The sequence below is a fragment of the Engraulis encrasicolus genome, chromosome 21, assembly GCF_034702125.1.
Source record: "Engraulis encrasicolus isolate BLACKSEA-1 chromosome 21, IST_EnEncr_1.0, whole genome shotgun sequence".
NCBI lineage: Eukaryota > Metazoa > Chordata > Actinopteri > Clupeiformes > Engraulidae > Engraulis > Engraulis encrasicolus.
Genome location: NC_085877.1, coordinates 30,618,617 through 30,637,566, shown reverse-complemented (window position 1 = coordinate 30,637,566; position 18,950 = coordinate 30,618,617). Strand labels below are relative to the sequence as shown.

Below are 18,950 nucleotides of genomic sequence, written 5' to 3'. Positions count from 1 at the left end.
GCTCTGTGTGGGATTTTGAATCTCTTCATGTCCATAAAAATCCTTCCATTCCTTATTCTCATAGCCATTTTGTTTGTTTATGTAGCAATATATTGAGCATTGTATAGAGATACTGTAGGCTACATTGAATCTAAAATACAGATTTTAAGAATATTTGTTAAATCTAAAAAAAATCCACTTCCATGAGATGAAAGGAGGCTGGTTCCAATGACTGGCGATAACGATTACCTTTGAGTTCTTTTTTAAACCTTTGAATGTTTGAACGTTGTCCGAGAATATGTTCTACAACAGTGGTTCCAAAAAAATGTTTCTGAAGACAGCAGAGTCTCCTTCCAGACCTTAGTTTCCTAAATAGTTCATAGCTAGGATGAGAAATGTGAATTATGGCCTCTGCACTTAACTCATGTATTCTTTATATCCTTCAGTGCAGGGTTACATTGTGCTTCTCGTCATCGTAGTGCATTACAGCGTTTCCAAACATTTTTTGTCTTGTGTAGGCTGCCTCCTAAGCCTTACGTTGTGCCATGAGTACCCCTTAACTCATGTTCTATATTGCTTTCTCCATCCCAACATTTTGCTCCATACATTTGTCACCATTACATTTTTCCACGTACCCCCTGCAGTATGATTGCGTATCCCTGGTGGTACCATAGGCTACACATACCCCTGGTTGGTTGGGAAGCACTGTTGTAATGGTTACAGTTGTTCTCAATTGGTTTGGTACATTTCTCACATTATACAAACTTTATTACAGGCTCTGAGCCCAATAGGCAGACACACAACATATACATAGAAATAGAATGTGCAGGAAAAAGAAGAAATAATGATAATTAAAAAAAAAAAAAAAAAAACAGCAATGATGCCAAAGCATATACAAACTATGTCATGACGGTCTTAAAAGGCAGCCATACCAATGTTTCCACATATATGACTGGTATCGGACAGAGCTATATCTGGCACTTGTGAGCATCATTATAATGCAGTTTTCAGACTTATCCAAACGGCATATGAACTTAAACATTAGGTTCCTCAGGAGAGCCTGTAAAGTACATAGTCCTGAGTCACAAAATAGTTAACTAGCACTGCAACTCCTGGGCTTTTTCAGCAATATCCTCAGGCAGTCATTATATGCTACTTGGAGTTTACGCATTGTCTCTTTTTTATAGTTGATCCATCATGGAGCTGCATACATAGGACTACAGTAGGCACGAAACAAGCTTACTTTCACATCATCAGGACAGTAATGAAATGTTCTTACTAACATGTTAGCTTGTGCATACAACATTCGTCTCTGCCTATACATGTCAGCATCATCCTCCAGCTTGTCAGTGATGATGTGCCCAAGATATTTTATACTGCTTGATACACATATTGGTTGCCCTGACAGGTAGAACGTTGGAAAAGGCACTTTATGATCCTCCTTGATTCTACATCAACACAACACTCTTTTTTGCATTGTACTGCACATCAAACTCAACCCCATACTCAGAGCACACATTGAGTAGCTGCTGAAATCCAACAGTACTAGGGGACATGATAGCAAGGTCGTCTGCATACATCAAATGGTTTAAAACATTGTTCCCTATCAGACATCCTGTTTTACATCTCCCCAGTTGTTTGGAGAGGTTGTTCATGTATAGGTTGAACAGTGCTGGGGATAGAAGCCCCCCTTGTCTTACACCATTGCCTACACTGAAAGGGGAAGATAGGCTGTTTCCCCATTTCACCTGCATGTGTTGTTTAGCATACCAGTAAACAAGAATAGCCTACGTATAATACATCCAGGCACACCCCTAAGCATGAGTTTAGTGAAGAGCTTATGGTGATTCACTCTCTCAAATGCCCTGGACGCATCAATGAACCCCAGAAATAGTGTAGAACCATGACTTCTGTAGGATCCAACCGTTTCTTTCAAGGCATATATACATAGGTCTGTGCTGTGCATAGGCTTAAAACCAAATTGATTTTCTGTGGTAAAGATAAACTCACTCAACCTATCTAGCAACAGTTTCTCCAACACCTTAGAAAGAATACTGGCTAAGGCAATGGGTCTGTAGTTATCCATGCTCCCTATTTTACCTGTCTTGTCCTTAATGACTGGTACTAATGTAACAGTGAGCATAGTGTCGGGTAGCACCCCATGTGTCATTAGACCAGTGAAGCAAATAGACAGCAAAGCTGCAATTCTGGGGCTGGCTAATTTAAGATGCTCAGCAGTGATATTATCATTGCCACTAGATTTATTATCAGCTAGATGTTCTATAGCATACACAACCTCATTGGGTGTAAAATGAATCGCTTCCTCATTTAGATTGCCTTCACAATAGGGTTCACTTTTGATGCAATTTAACTTTTGATGCAATTAAACAAACATTAGAATCGCAATTCTCAAAAGTTGTCACATCATCGTGTCATTTGTGCAGATAGACAAGTCAGTTTTTCTTTGCTTTTAACTGTAATTGCATAATTCTGCTTTTGTCTATCCATGCAAATGATTGTGTACAATTCTATTTTTTCTGTACATCATCAGTTGCTGTTGTGATGCTACTCAAAAAGCTTTGTCACTGAATATATGAAATCGTCTCACCCCCCAAAAAACATTCAGGCCCCAGGTCCTTGTATAAGTCTTGAATTACATTACATTACATTACATTGCATTTGGCAGACGCTTTATAACCAAAGCGACTTTCTAAAGAGGACATAATCAAGCCAACATCAAGAGTAAATAAAGAGTAAATAACGAGTACACACACACACACACACACACACACACACACACACACACACACACACACACAAACATATGCATACACACACACAAACTAAACTAAGCATCATGTCAAGAGTCTGCCCTGGGGCTAGGACAGCTCAAGCATTAGTCTAGTAGATACTCTTGAAAGGGGAAGGTCTTGTTTCTTGAAGGCTGCAAGAGATGTGCTTAGTCTTGCTGCCTCCGGAAGAATGACATGCTAAATGATTTACCAAATTGTCATGTGTTGAGCGGCACCTAATTTCCATTAGATTTTTATGGTCAATATGATCTGAGTTGGTAAATTGTCCCAGATAAATATTGACTCTGATCAAAGGCAGGAAAAGGAAATATTTCAAAAAGAAAAACAGGCATGCACTAACAATAGGCACTGCATTGCAATACAGATGCCTTGTGTGCCCCGTTTAAAGTTGCACCGTGTAATGTTTTTTGTAGTTTATTTTCAGAATCCACGCTGCCCATTCACAAATGTTACCTTTCATGAATACTTACCTCCACCAAATTCTAAGTATTCATTATGACTGAAAATTGTACTTTTCATACACGAGAAAGGGGGATCTCCTCCCTGGTCTGCCATTTTGAATTTCCAGATAGATTTTTTTAGCTGCAAAACTTACTGTAAATATATTGGTTTATTCAGTAAATATTCATGAAAAGATCAAAATCGGTAATAGGCAGCAGTTTCAATGAGCAGCATCATTGCAGTGTCCATTCTGGCCACATCCTACACAGTGCACTTTTAATTGAGCTAAAAACCTAGGATTTTTCAGTGGAGCGAGTACACTTTATCATCAGTATTTTTCCACATGGGACTGCAAGATAAGTAAAAAGGGGTGCTTGAGGCCGCATTTTTGAGACCAGAGTTGGCCATTTTGCAATGAGAATGCCTGTCGGTCATATTCTTAATGTACAAGTAGCCTATATCTAGTCCAGTTTATCTGATCAGTGTTGCATAAAGTCGAATTTACAACATCAAATCTAAACATTTGACATCAGAAAAGACCTTCAAATGTGTAGTAGAAGTGACATGACAATCAATTTATTTGACCCATCTCGTCACTGCACACCAACCATTCTGATGGCATGGACGCGTCTCTAAAAAGCAAGTTTGTCAATGAACAAGGGTTTTTGAGCAAGAGACTGGGTCTTGCAGGTCATGCACGGTGGTTTGCCATTTGTTAAAGGCGTTTTGAGACACTTGCCATTGCTGATGCAGAGGAGGCTTTCAGAAGGAGTGTTCGAACTCAATTTTCTCAACAGGCCTAATAAATACAACCGCTGCCAGGCTTTGAGGTTTTGGATGCTTGCTGTCCATGTCAAGTCATTACCAAGGTATTTGAAACTCTTCAGCTTGGGCAGCGATAGTGGAGTGTAGTTAACCTTTTGCCTTCGGTAGTGCACCACCATTTCAAACAGTAATGGCACCCAGTGTCAGACTACGCAATTGTCAAGGGCCCCACCAATCTATTGTCTGTAAAGTTGTAGGAACCATGTAAACTGTAGGCCTACCAGAATCTTGTGAACAAGATAGAATGTTGCTATGCGGGCGTCTAACTTGACGCGCCTAGAATCTCCGTTGGGTAGCCGTGCAGCCTTGTAATTGTTGACAAAAGCAAAACCAAATACCAGATGTTTTTGGTTGAGGATTTTTATTATACATGAGCGCTGGATGGATTATGAAAGGGAACATTACAAAAGCAGGTCCTCTTATCCGCAGTGATTTTAATGCAGATGGTCATAGTTACAATCCAGTGGCACACATTCAAAATGATTACCTGGTTGAATAGCACAGGTAAAACCAGGTCATCTGGATTGTAAAACTAATGAATCCCAAGTTGCCCAGCACTGTTTAGTAGCCTACATAGCACAGACATAAGGGAGAAGGAGATTGCAGCTCTCAGCCTGCCAGGAACCCAAACCTGTGGAGACGACAGAACCAAATAAAGTTTATTTCACAGACTCATGGTCCAGATAAGAATATACAGTACATTAAAGACAGTCATTACATTAACAAGAAATTAGATTGGGGATAGGCTCACATACAATTGGCTCTTCCAATGTTACCAAATGTCAAAATTATATTGGGCATCACTTTCCTTTACATTAGACATATTACGATACCATTTCTTGAAGTTAATCTACACAAATTTATACATGGGGCTTCAGTAGAGCCTGAAATGTGTGCACATTTAGCCAGGCCACGCCCTCCTAGTGACACAACACCTTCCGTGTTGCTTCTAGTCAGGCCAAGAGCTATGTAAATAGGCCTATAGTTTCTGATCTCCCTAAAAAAAATAAAATGGGAACTCTCCCTCTTTGACAGGAACCAGTCAACCAGTAGCAAACCTAGGGAGGCAGATCAACCATGCCATTTGAGAAATGTTAATTGTTATGCTCTTGGTCAGACCAAGTCTCAAAGAGATTTGCAAGTCAATAATCAGGCCAGGGCACATTTGCAGTGACAAACCGCACTTGCAATTAAAATTTTCCTTAAGGCTCCAAGGTGGGAAAGTGAATCATTGAAAGCCACCTTGATCTTATTCAACCAAAATAAAATTATGGTAGACATGGAGAAATCATAGCACACGTCACCAATCCAAAGGAGTGCGATTTAAGTCTGGTCTCTAAAATGGGGCACGAGGCTCCTTTTTGCCTGTGGCACTAAGCTGTGGCTGGCATTAGGCCTACATGCGCTATACGCCAGCTATGTCACTAAGGGAACTTCATTAATCCTCAACCTGTGCTGGTCTACACCCCATGTCAAATGAATCCTGGAAAAGTAACCCCATGTCTGATAGAGCTAATGTAACAAAATGTAAACTGGATGGGAGGCATACCTCTGACAACACCAATGCGTCAAGCAATCATCCACACCTGCCATCTTGTACCAGAGAGCATACAAAGGGATTTCAGTTTTGGTTGATTTAAGTAGAAAGTACCACTGATAGTCGAAAGACTAAACCTGTTTCAAGCAAAGTCATTAAGAATCAGTCCTTTCACTCGGTGGCCATCTTGGCTGCTTCAGTGGCGCAATTTCAGATTAGTCAGACCAGGTGAGTTGAGGCGCCGAGATGATTGGATAAATGACAACGCAGATCAGCAAGCAATTGTCTCTTGTTGCCGGCCAGGTGGGATATGTGCAAGCATGCACCATATTAGCGTAACAAACTGCCCTTGTTCATTCCAATGGATGCTTTCAGAAGTGTTCCGTCTCCTTAGACAGTCTCTGGTTTTAAGCTGACCACTTCACAGGGATAACGTGGGGAGTATTCCAAGATCCTGCCTCAGTAGGAAACCTTAAGCCAGTGGTCCATCAGATAATACAAGAGCCTGCATTACTGGGTTCATGTAAATTAACTTGAACAGAGTGATCACTTACCATGTTCTTGGAATAAATTGAATGAATAAAACCCAAATGAATTCAAATTTTCAGACTTACCATTCACCGCAATGCAATCGCCACGGCGGAATAGTGGATGTCTTTTGTACCAATGTTGAAAGCCAAAAAGGGAGCCATCAGTCCAAGTCCATCTAAATAACTGGAACAGAACAAAAGGCTTTTTAAATCCTGCCACAAATTCCAAGCAAAAGGCAATGTAAGACTCCAAATTCATAATACAGGGTGTACCACAAATCTATACCAACTTTAAATGACCAGGAAAGTAGACATTATTTAATATTCAGATCACTTGATCCCAGACCAGGAGGCTGTTCCAATCTTCGTACTGTCTGCCCTTCCCGCACTGTGTTTGGGTACGCAGGGTAGTTCCATTTCTAATCGCAGCGGTGAAGTGTACTGTAAACTACCCGGATAACGCCCTCAAACCGGCCATTTTTTGAAGTGTGGAGTTAAGTACACTTTTCGCACTCAACGGCCGCCATGTTTGTTACGTAGTTTCCTCTCTGGTTGAGTGTCAGATTGGTCAAACTGCCGAATCTCTGTGATGACAGCATAGCTTTGACTCCAAAGACAATAGCCATGTGTATAAGAGAAAGGGGTAACTTTTAAAACTTGTGTAACAGGGCGCACTGTCTGTCCAGTAAGGTGTGTCCCTCAGCAGTTCCCTATCGCAGTGGACTGCGATCTAACACATGGGACGTGACGTATGCACGGATCCAATCGAAGCACTTTCTACTCACGCCGAATGGCTGAGAGGCTGTCAGTCATCCCCAGGGCCCGCCCTTAGGGCATAAATAGCTGGGTATGACGCAGCCTCGGCCTCTTTCAATACTTCGATTGAAGTGGTCCGTCAAGCAACTTACTTACAACTCCTCAGATTCGAGTTTCGACCGTGTGCTTTTACTCTTTCAAGCCGGTGAGTGGATTTTCTCTGGTCACAGGCTTTGGGTGCCACGAGTTGGAATTTTTCCTTGTATTTGGCTTACTTAGCTTCTAGCTTGCAAGTTTGCTAGTTCTGTTAGCTCTGCTTGCTCGTTGTTGCTACGTTAGCAAACTGGAGCATTCACTCGGTTGTTCTTTAGAATTCGTACCGATTGTGAGTGTTAATTGTTTCTCTTGTGCGTCTAGGATGTCGAGGGTGCTGTACCCAGAGTGCCCGCACAGCAGGGACAAAGGGGACCGGCACCGATGTTGTATCGTTTGTCTCGGCAGAGAACACGCCGAGGCGGCGCTGTCGGTCGGTTCCACCTGCGAATACTGTGCAGAAATGACACTCGCTAAAATTACTAAGCGCTCGGCTTACTGGACTCGCAGAGAGGCGAGAGAGACTGCCCAGGCTGAGGCGATACCCGCAGCCGAAGGCAGAACAGAACACGAAATGGAGGGGCTTGACTGCCACGAGCCCGCCACAGTCAACCCTGCTCCCACCTTGCTATCTGGCGGGAGTTCACGCCACGAGGCAGCAGGGGAGCTAGCTGGACCTGTCCCACATGCAAGCGTGAGGTCTCACTAGCAAGGGAGATAGGTGCCCCGATACTTCAGTTTGTGATACAAGTGCCAGAATCGGTACAGATACTCCTTAGACATTACTGTTTTCAAGAAGTACGCGGGCCACTTCAAATTCAAGATGGTTGCCCATTTTCCAAGATGGCCGCAATACAGATATAATACAGATACCGTTACGGAAGTGACAAAAGCACCAAACTTTGCATGGTGTTTCTTTAGGGTATATGCTGTAATTCTAGCCTCGGAGCCCTCGGAAAAAGAAAAACATTTTACCATTTCATATACAATATGTCATGCATTACATTGTTATTACATGACATTATACTTAGCTGACGATGTTAATATACCTGTAGTCCCGAACTCAGCAGAGATGAAGCAAGGGCAGGGGTGGCCTGCTTGACCAGATTGCTGAAACTACAAACATGTTCATAGTGTGAAAGTATGGGTGAGTCTGTGCTTACATGCTTGACAGCAAATGTAACATTGTGAACAAGTTGAGAAGATTCTTGGTCTGAATTAAAATGAGCATTTCCCACACTAAAACTATGGTGAGAATAGACTGCTGCTAATGCTCGCTCAGCTGCATCTGAATGGGGAAGTGTCATTGCAAGATGATGTCCAAGGTAGCAGGTTCTCCATCTTCTAATTTCCATAACAGATTTTTTTTGTATGAAGAACCCATAAGATCACCTAATTCTAAATTTTCACAAGTAGCATTTCAGTATTTAAGAATGGCATTACAGATCACTCAATATACAGTACATATCTTCAGTTCAAATCAAATGGGAATGATTTCTAAGTAGGTGTTGAGTAAGTACAGAGGTGTGAGAATTGTTTTTTCCCCCTGAATTTGCAAACAAGTCCTCCTCACCTAGTACTTGTGTCACAAGTTGCATTGCAGTAAACTCAGTAATCATTGAGTATTTCAATTGCTACTTCAAAAATGACAGCTGATGGACAACATGTTACCGTAGGTTTTTGCCACCCTTAAGAGAAATATCTATGTTAAACAACAATTCTCATATGGTATATACTATGTATATATATAATTATTATATATATATATATATACACAAAATGCCATATGGCTTTTTTAACCTTCAAGATTTTGAGTGGTAACAGTAACATAACTCATTCCCACTACACCTTTTTGCATCATATTGTATGACCTCAGAATTCAGTTTCGTGTAGTTGTACAGTACAGTACAGTACAGTACAGTACAGTACAGTACAGTACAGTAAAGTAGCATACAGTATGGTGCCGTGTAGTAAAGTACAGTACAGTAGAGTATAATACAGTAGAGTATAGTACAGTAGAGTAGAGTACAGCACAGTACAGTGGCATACTGTACGGTACAGTACAGTACAGTACAGTACAGTAGCATACAGTGCAGTACAGTAAAGTTAAGTAGCATACAGTACGGTACACTTCAGTACAGTACAGTACAGTACAGTACAGTAGCATACAGTACGGTGCAGTACAGTAGAGTGTTGTACAGTACAGTGCAGTACAGTGCAGTACAGTATAGTACAGTAGCATACAGTACGGAGCAGTATAGTAAAGTACATTACAGTACAGTAGAGTATAGTACAGTACACTACAGTACAGCACAGTACAGTAGCATACAGTACGGTACAGTACAGTACAGTAGCATACAACAGTACGGTGCAGTATAGTAAAGTAAAAGTACAGTAGCATACAGTACGGTGCAGTAGAGTACAGTACAGTATGGTATATCACATTACAGTACAGTACAGTACAGTACAGTACAGTACAGTATAGCAGAGTACACTACGCCACAGTACAGTATAGTCTTGATGACTTGTAGGCTACTTTGACAGCTGTATCCCTCCAAAGCCAATGGCATTTCCACATGCTGTTGTTTAAAGTTTTTGAAAGACTTTTTGAGTGTGTGAGAGAGGGAAGGCAGGCAGATATGTTTTAAACAAAGGACCACACGCACAAATAAAAAATAACAAGCAATCAATAAATTAAGTGGTTAGGTAGCCAACATGTCATCTAAGTTTAAGCACAAAGTAGACCAGAAAACAGACCATTTTGCTAATACATACAATACATAAAGTATTTGTAATGGCCTTATAGAGGTAGATAATCCAAGCTGACACATGATAAATACATGTATTATTCACTTGATTGATATGAAAATTGAATATTTCACTTGGGGTCCTAGGCTTAAATCATTGAGGGGGTCCTAAGGAAGCATCGTGCAAAGTTTCACGCTTTTGTCAGCTGTGTAACAGTAATGCCCTTTTCTCCCATAACCGATTCCACATATATGTATTGTGGCCATCTAGGAAAATGGACGGCCATCTTGGATTTCAAGTGGCCTGCATGCCTTTTCAAAAGAAGTGTGTCTAAGGAGTATCTATGACAATTCCAGTGCTTGTATCACCATTTGAACAGTTGTTTCAGTTGCTAATTCATATCTGCATGGCGGCCATCTTGGAAAATGGGCAGCCATCTTGAATTTCAAGTGGCCCGCGTACTTTTTGAAAATAGTAATATCTAAGGAGTATCTGTACCGATTCTGGCGCTTGTATCACAAACTGAAGTATCGGGCCTTAAAAAGGCTCTAAGCCTCCTAGCTACACCACGAGGCGATGGAGTTACCGCGTGGATTCCACGACCTGCCCCTGCCAGAGCTGGTATTTGGGCAGGAGTCAGAGGAACAGCCAGAGGACTTCATGGATGCAGATGGGTATTATGGTGAATATGAGGAGGAGGTGGCCGAAGAGTCCCGGGCATCCTCTCCCCTGGTAGGTTCTAGGACACTGGGTCTGCAGCTGCACGAGGTGGCTACCAGAGCAGCTAGTAAACTCGGCCTCCCTCTCCCCACCCCCCTCCAGCACAGAGATGTCGTTGCTGGATGGGGAATACTACGCTGGGCCCCAGACACCGGCGCCCTGCCCGATCCCGTTTTTCCTGAAGTGCACAGGGAGCTAACCAAGACCTGGAGCAACCCCTATTCGGCCCGTGCCCCAGTCCCAGGTTTTGCTGCCTACATGCATATGGACCAGGCCAAGGAGTGTGGCTATCTCTCCTTCCCACCGGTGGAGGATACGGTGGCGAGTTACTTGTCACCCTTTTCACCTGCATTGCGCCTGGGCCACAAACCTCTCCTGCCTTCTCCAGTGGCCAGGCTCCAGGCCACTCTAGCCGAAAAGTCCTACCTGGCGGCGGGACAAGCAGCATGCTCCATCAACACAGCGGCGTTGCTGCAGAGATATCAGGCCAAGCTACTCACAGAGCTGTCTAATACGCTGGATGCTGAGAGTGAGTTGGTGGTGGAACTGCGCAGGGCGACTGACCTGTCTCTCCGCCTCACGCGCTGTTCATCTCAGGCAGTGGGCCGTGCTATGGGGGCGGCAGTAGCAACACAGCGTTCTCTGTGGCTGTCTCTGGCACAGCTGTCGGAACGGGAGAAGGCCCCTCTCTTAGATGCCCCGGCGAGTTGGTGTTTGGTGATGCTGTGGGGAAAATGACTGCTAAATTTGAGGTGGAGCAGAAAAGCCGGGAGGCTTTCATGGCCTGGATGCCACGCAGCAGAGGTGAACCCCGGGGCCCCCCGGGTGGACAAGCTCCAGCTCCTGGCATGAAGCGGGGGAGTGGATCCCGATCTCCAGCTCTTCCAGCTAAGATGCCGGCAAGGAGAGGATGGCAACGACACCCGTTTAGGCCGCCGCCCCAGCCTCAGCCACAGGCCCCACAGCCAGCACCCCAGCAGCAGCAGAGCGCGCCGTTCGTCCCGCGCCAGACTACTGCCCGCCGTGGTGGTGCGAACAGGACGCGGACCTGAGTATCACGTCCTGAAGAGAGAGGGGGGGGGAGGAGTTTTCCCCTCAGCGAAAAAGGACTGCCCGTTGCTCACATGCACCGCTCATGTCAAGCACGTTGTGCCACTTTCCACAAGCACTACACACACAAACAGAAAATGTTTTGTCCCCCTCTCTGTATCCGATATTAAACCAGCATTCTCTCACCCATGTTTACCTAAACAGTGTGACAAGCTGCCCTCAGAGCTTGACCCCCTCCTTAGACGGGGCGGGAATAAAGCCGAATATAGACAAATTGACCATGAGCGGGGAAAACCCCGACCAATTGAGTCTAGATCAAAGATTAAAAGGTTTGGCGATGAGCGGGAGCGTCCCTGACCAATTAAAAGACTCCATGCCATGTCTAGAGGCATGCATGGAAAACTGGCGCAAATGCGCACAGGCATCACCTTGGGTTTTGAGGACAGTCTCAGTGGGATACACAATACAGTTTGCTCGCCCCACACCAAAGTTCAGCGGGGTGATTCAAACCGTAGTTCCGGAGGGTCAGGTCCCTTTCCTACAAGAGGAAATAGACTCCCTGTTGTCAAAAAATGCAATAGAGATGGTGCCACAAGGGGAAGAAAACGCAGGCTTTTACAGCCGGTATTTTTTAGTCCCGAAAAAAGGCGGGGGATTTCGGCCAATCTTAGATTTAAGGTGGCTGAACAAATCACTTATGAAAAGAAAATTCAGGATGCTGACCAACCGCCAGCTCCTTCAATTTGTAAAACCAAACGACTGGTTTGTACCCATAGACCTAAAGGATGCATATTTTCACATAAAGATGGTGCCGAGGCATCGGAAATTTCTCAGATTTGCATTCAGAGAGAAAGCATATCAGTTTCTCGTCTCCCCTTCGGTCTAGCCCTATCCCCTTTTCTTTTCACAAAGTGTCTGGAAGCGGCAGTCGCACCATTGCGTCAGCAGGGCGTGCGCTTGTTCAACTTTCTAGACGACTGCCTTCTTTGCTGCCACTCACAAGAGTTAGCGGCACAGCAGGCCAGTCTTGTGCAGGCACATCTAGGCCAATTGGGCTTTGTGATAAACAGGAAGAAGTGTGTTCTCAAACCAAGTTAGACTTCACAGTTCCTAGGCATGACACTGAATTCTGTGACTATGACAGCCCACCTCTCTCAGGAGAGAGCAGCCGCAATCAAGGCCTGTGTGGCCCAATTCAGAATAGGCCAATGGGTGTCATCTCACCTCTGCCAGAGGCTGATGGGAATGATGGCAGCAGCCGCAGTCCCCCTGCCAATGGGGCTACTGCGCATGCGGCCTTTTCAAATGTGGTACCTGTCTCTGAAGCTCAACCCCTCCAAAGACAAATACCGCAAAATAGTAGTGAACTCGAAGTGCAGAAAGGCCCTCACAATATGGAGATCCTCCCAATTTCTCAGTGCGGGAGCGTCTCTAGGCATAGTGACGCACAGAGTGGTAATTACGACCGACGCGTATACAACTGGTTGGGGGGCAGTCTGCAACGGGAGATCGGTGAACGGTCGTTGGTCTGCAGCCCAGACCAAAGCCCATATAAATGTGTTGGAGCTGCAGACAGTGTTTCTAGCCCTACGGTACCTTTTGTCAGTGGTGAAGGGCCATCATGTTCGGGTGAGGACCGACAACACCACGGCCATGGCATACATAAATCGCCAGGGGGGCGTGCGCTCCCTGGCTTTACACCGGTTGGCGAACAGTTTACTGCTATGGGCAGCAGATCACTTGTTGTCTCTCAGAGCAGTTTATATTCCAGGTCATCTCAACTGTGGAGCAGACCTACCGTGGGAGCTGCCTTTACGGAGGGACCTGCTGTCACAGGCGGGGGGATCCATATGGCATCCCCGGCCGGAGCTGTGGCAACTCAGGGCCTGGCACCTGAAAGGGGAAGGCTGTTAGCATCAGGACTATCTGAGGCAGTAGTCAATACTATTCAGAGTGCTAGGGCCCTGTCAACTCGCTCTCTCTATACGCTGAAATGGCGTTTATTTGAGCAGTGGTGTATCTCACGGGGTCATGACCCTATCAACTGTGCTGTGTCATATTGGATTTTTTGCAGTACATGTTTGATGAGGGTAAGGCTGCCTCTACACTAAAGCTGTATGTGGCAGCTATCTCTGCTTGTCATGTGGGCATAGGTGGTGCGACACCTGGTAATCACCCTCTGGTGTCACGATTTATGGCTGGGTGAGACGGCTCAGGGCCCCTCACAAACAGCTGGTGCCCTCATGGGATCTGTTACGTGCTCTTACTGGGCCTCCCTTTGAGCCCCTGAGTGAGGTGGACATGAAGCTTGTTTCCCTAAAAACGGCTTTCTTGCTGGCCCTGGTGTCAGCAAAACGCATAGGTGATATTCAAGCTCTCTCAGTGAGCTCGACTTGTATGCAGTTCTCCGGTGCGGGTGACAGGGTCATTATGCGTCCAAATGCCGCATACACACCCAAGGTAGTATCTACTCCTTTCCGTAATCAAGTCATTGAGTTAGTCAGCTTCTCACCTCCTCCCTTTGCATCAGCAGAGGAGGAGCAGTTGAACAAACTGTGTCCGGTGCGGGCTCTCCGTTGCTATGTGGAGCGCACTAGGTCTTTCAGACAGTCGGATCAGTTATTTGTGTGTTTTGGCACTCAGGCTAAGGGTAGGCCACTGTCAAAACCAAGCCTATCACGCTGGATAGTGGAAACCATTGAGCTGGCTTACAGGAGCCAGTCCCTGGAAGCTCCAGAGGGACTGCACACTCATTCGACTCGAGGAGTCTCTTCTTCTTGGGCCCTACTGAAGGGTGTCTCCATAGAAGAGATATGTAGAGCAGCCAGTTGCAATTCTCATCACACATTCATTCGTTATTACATGTTAGATGTGAGTGAGCCTAGCTTTCTGCAGGGTGTTCTGGGAGCAGGGAACCTGTGATTACCCAGATTTACAACTCTGGAAGTGTAACAAATGCATAACATGTTGGTCTATTATGTGCTTAATCACCACATATGATCCCTGCATTTGCCCCTATTAATAATAAGCCCATAAGATGGGTGTTTAGGCCTCCACTGTAATTCACGCGTGATGGGATACGGTCCCATGTGTTAGATCGCAGTCCACTGCGATAGGGAACGTCTGGGTCACGACTGTGACCACGGTTCCCTTAGCAGGGACCAGATCTAACACTGCGTGGCGATTACAGTGCCTTGCTGGGCATAATGCTCAGTATTGAAAGAGGCAGAGGCTGCGTCATACCCAGCTATTTATGCCCTAAGGGCGGGCCCTGGGGATGACTGACAGCCTCTCAGCCATTCGGCGTGAGTAGAAAGTGCTTCGATTGGATCCGTGCATACGTCACGTCCCATGTGTTAGATCTGGTCCCTGCTAAGGGAACCGTGGTCACAGTCGTGACCCAGACGTTCCCATACCCCAATGACGTCACGGGACTCAGGTAGCCGCTCAGTGGCTAATCTGTAATTGGTGGCTATGCCATTGTTTTTATAAAATCAGATGAATTAGACCGGCTCGTTGGAGCCTTCCCGGTGTGCCGGTATTCGCTGATGATGCCCGGTGCCTTTGCTACTGGTGCAGCAAGGTAGGCCTATGTGTGATCACAGTTTTGTCTCGATGACTGCAACCATCTAGAGATGTGTATTTAAACATATATTGTTCATTCTCAGGAGCCAGAGTTCCCGTGGCGTCTAACCCCAGTCTTGTGGCTTTCCCCCCTCTCAGTGTTGTGGAGGTGAGCTTGTAAATATCCTTTGTCATATGCGTAGCTCATGTTTAAAACATTTGTCCACTATGTAACATGTACTGATCCGTGTGTGTGTGTGTTCACCTGATTCCAGACACCTCAGAGTACGTCGAGGGTCTCTATAGTGTGGGCAGACTGCTTGCGAGGCACCTGCTCACCGCTGTTTTGCCCTTAGCGAAATTGTCAGGACTTTGTTTGTTTGTTTGATTTTATTTTGCCTGTCCGCCGCTTAGCTTGTCACTTTGCTATTGTACGGGGTTTGGCTGTCACAGTTCTAGGCCTATGTACGCTGCTCTAGTCGGGCAGCCATACAGTAGACTAGTAGTTTGAGGGTGTATTATTCTACGGATTTATTCTGTGTGTAGTGGATATCCACACGCATTGTCATTTAATCACTTACATAGCGTAGTGAGCCTATGAGCGTGTGTGACTGGTGTTTACCATAGGCCCTTGGTTTCGTGCACGAGTGGTGAACTAATTTCTTCTCAACTAGTAAGCCTGCCCGGCTGGCCTAGCTCGGTGAACCCCTTTTATCCTGTGGCAGCCAACCCCGTTCTAATGAACATTACTGGTTTTTTTATCCCAGCGGCGCAGGGTTTTAACTGTTGACTTAAATTGTATTAATAAAGAAAATATTGTTATTCCTTTAAACAAAGGTACGTCTCTTGTGCATTCTATCCGAACCTGTTGTGCGTTATTGGTTGAAATCAAAATATACTCTGGGGTGGAAGTCCCCCAGTGGCGTAGTCGTGCAATTACAAGTATCAGTTTGATGATTATTATTTTAGGAAAACTAACATCTAAAGTTCCACTTGGTTACACAAGCATTAGTATGCAAAACCCATGCCTGTTGCCAGATTGGGTGGTTTCCCGCCCAATTGGGCTGCTTAGGATGCCTAGAAATCAATAGAATTTAGTTAAAATTGGACAGGATTTAGTGCTCCCAGACAGGTTTTGAGGGCTGGCTCCTAATATTTTCAAGATGGACACTTCCCATCATGGAAAGCACTTCTGTGCAGATAGGCTTCAATAGACTAAACCAACCAAATATTCACAGGTTGATTCTAATTTTGACAGCAGACATTGCTTCCTAATAAAGCTTTGCAAGATGGATACTTGGGGTGCAATAAGGGCTACACAGAAAAGCAAGGCATCCCCTGCACTCATGTTCTCCACTCTGGCGAGTCACAGGAAAGGACAGAGTTCAAAGTAGGAAGGAGAGTCAGAGCATCACTCAATGAGAGCCATTTGTACCACTTGGGAGTCAATGCCAAATATTCCCCTGCTCTGGACTCTTGGAGCACTGCAACAGTTCTGCTCACCACACAAGGACACACAACAGGCTTGAATTTGATAGATGGCAAAGCTCTTGCAGAATCAAACTGCAGGGCCAGCAATAACATCGGAACATGTAAATTAAAAATACGAACCCATTCGTGGTGGCCACCGATCCAGAACCCACGCCAATTGTTAGTCAACCAACTCACATCCTGAACGTCACTGAAGTCTCGGATGGATGCAAGATTGCCACCTAAGCTGGAGCATCGCATCTGAAGCAAAAACAAAAAAGTAAAGGCCATTAGTCCAACTCATTGATCCCCTGCCTTGTCCAATTTTTGGAATTGTGATGCCATTGATGGAAGTTTTATTCTACATCTTGCAAAAGGGGACACCTTGTTTAAAGGGACAGTCCACCATTTTTATTCACATGTATAATTTACTTCTTAGAGTGTTCATTAGGCCTACTTAGATTTATTAGTACCGTAGGACTATTAAAATTAGCGCAAGTCACTGGAAGTGATAGGAACCATTAGCATCAAGCCACAAGTGATCACTGGACGGAATTGAATAGCAGTTTTGGTACTCTGGTGAATCACATTCGTTTTAAAGTGGTTAATAAGTAATTTGATGTTTTGTTTGATTCCATAGACTTCCATTGTTAGGCTTAATACAATATAGTAAAAACTATATTGTTAAAGTATGCAAAGCAAAAAATCCTACGCATTGTCATTGTACCAGGGCTTAACTACATACTGTACATGTGAATAATTAATGCATTTAAATTAAATTCCGAATTACTCCAAGCCAATTACTGCCCTATGTGCGCAACCTCACATTCATCAATACAAACGTGGCGTGGGCTGCAACACAATGTGTTAGGCTATGCAATGAAACAATTAATGTTGATTTACAATAATAGGCCAATAAATCAAGTAATCTAACTGTTTAATAATCCCTATGAATCCCTGTCAAATCTCCACAGGAGGAAGACAAGCATGGTGGTGTCGGGGCTAAGGACATGGACTGCTATGCCAGTGACCGAGGTTCAGATTTTGCAGGGGGATTTATTCAAATTATTGCGCCATGAGAGCTGCTAATGCAATACATGTGTCCTGGCTGTTGGTTGCATGTGGAAGGGTAAGTAGATATTTAAATACTAGTAAATGAAGAGTAGATGCATATAGACTATTTTCAAATTCCACGCCAAGTTGTTGCACTCTGACCAAAGTATTCAGATCTTTATCTTTGTATTTAGTTGACCACTAGGTGCACTTGAGGCCTCGCGAAATGAATCATTTTCCAACACATTTTGCTGGAAGGCCTCAACGTGTTATAAGGCTTCATCTTGCCATCACTAATGGGCACTCCTTCCTTTCAACCCCTTCAAGATGGACAAGTTGTACCAAACGTCTTCTAGAGCAAGATAGCCCAAATTCCGCCCACCCAAGGCAAAGGAGTGTACTCAAGTTTGGTCTCCTAAGGGGGCCTTGTCCCTTCCTTCTTCTTGTCCTTCTGTGGCATTTGGTGATGGCTTGCATGAGATGTGTGCCACTGCCATCTACAGTGCCAAGGGAACTCTCTCCCTTCATTCTCATCCATAACACTTCAAAGGTCTCCCTAACCGAAGGTCTCCTAAATAGGCCTTGAGCCAGAACCCAAAAATTGACCTCTCGCAATCGAACGGGTGGGCAAGTTCTAATCTGTTTTTTTGACTTCTTGGACATCTCAAGTAAACATTTTGGCATGATAACCATTGCAAACAGGTAGCTTTTTGGTAGTTATCATGTGTTGAAATGGTGCACCAGTAAAATGGAAATGTGAAAATCGGTATTGTGGTTCTTTACTATTATGTAGTTTGTTGACCACACAGGGTGCTTGAATTACCTCAGGGATGCTTTCCCTTCTATTAAGACCCTACAGGGGTTGTTAGACCACACTAATAGGCCTAATAGAATCACCTCAGCAATGTGTGAATGACAAAATGTGATAAAAAGGATAACATAAGAAATCCGATTTTATTTTTATTTTTTTAAACTTTTTTACTTTTACCCCCAACAGCAAAACAACACCAAAAAACATAATGAACAAACACATACTAACATGTGATAACCATATACTGTACATTAATATGGCATGATAACCATTGCAAAGAGGTAGTTAGTGAAAGATCATGCGTTGAAATGGTGGACCAGTAAAACGGAAATGTGAAAACTCTATTGTTGTTTTTTGTTATTATGCAGTTTGTTGACCACACAGGGTGCTTACATTTCCTCAGAGATGCTTTCCCTTCAATCAAGAGCCCAAAAAGGTTGTTAGACCATACCAATAGACCTAATAGAATCACCTAAGCTATATGTGAATGAGAAAATGTGATAAAAATGACAACATATGAAATCGTTTTCTTTTTATTATTAAACTTGCAGGACAATGGA

At 44.3% G+C, this 18,950-nt stretch overlaps 1 long non-coding RNA gene across 2 annotated transcripts; it reads right to left on the bottom strand.

Annotated features, from left to right (window-relative positions):
• Window positions 1–4,400: 4,400 nt before the first annotated feature.
• Window positions 4,401–16,789, bottom strand: LOC134437815 (uncharacterized). Of its 2 annotated transcripts, none has more exons than XR_010032485.1 (3): window positions 16,668–16,789; window positions 6,210–6,309; window positions 4,401–4,689 (listed from the first exon to the last, which is right to left on the bottom strand). It is a non-coding gene; the product is annotated as an uncharacterized LOC134437815 (long non-coding RNA). The 2 variants fall into 2 exon arrangements; XR_010032486.1 differs by lacking the exon at window positions 16,668–16,789 and adding an exon at window positions 6,416–6,432.
• Between the last annotated feature and the right edge of the window lie 2,161 nt (window positions 16,790–18,950).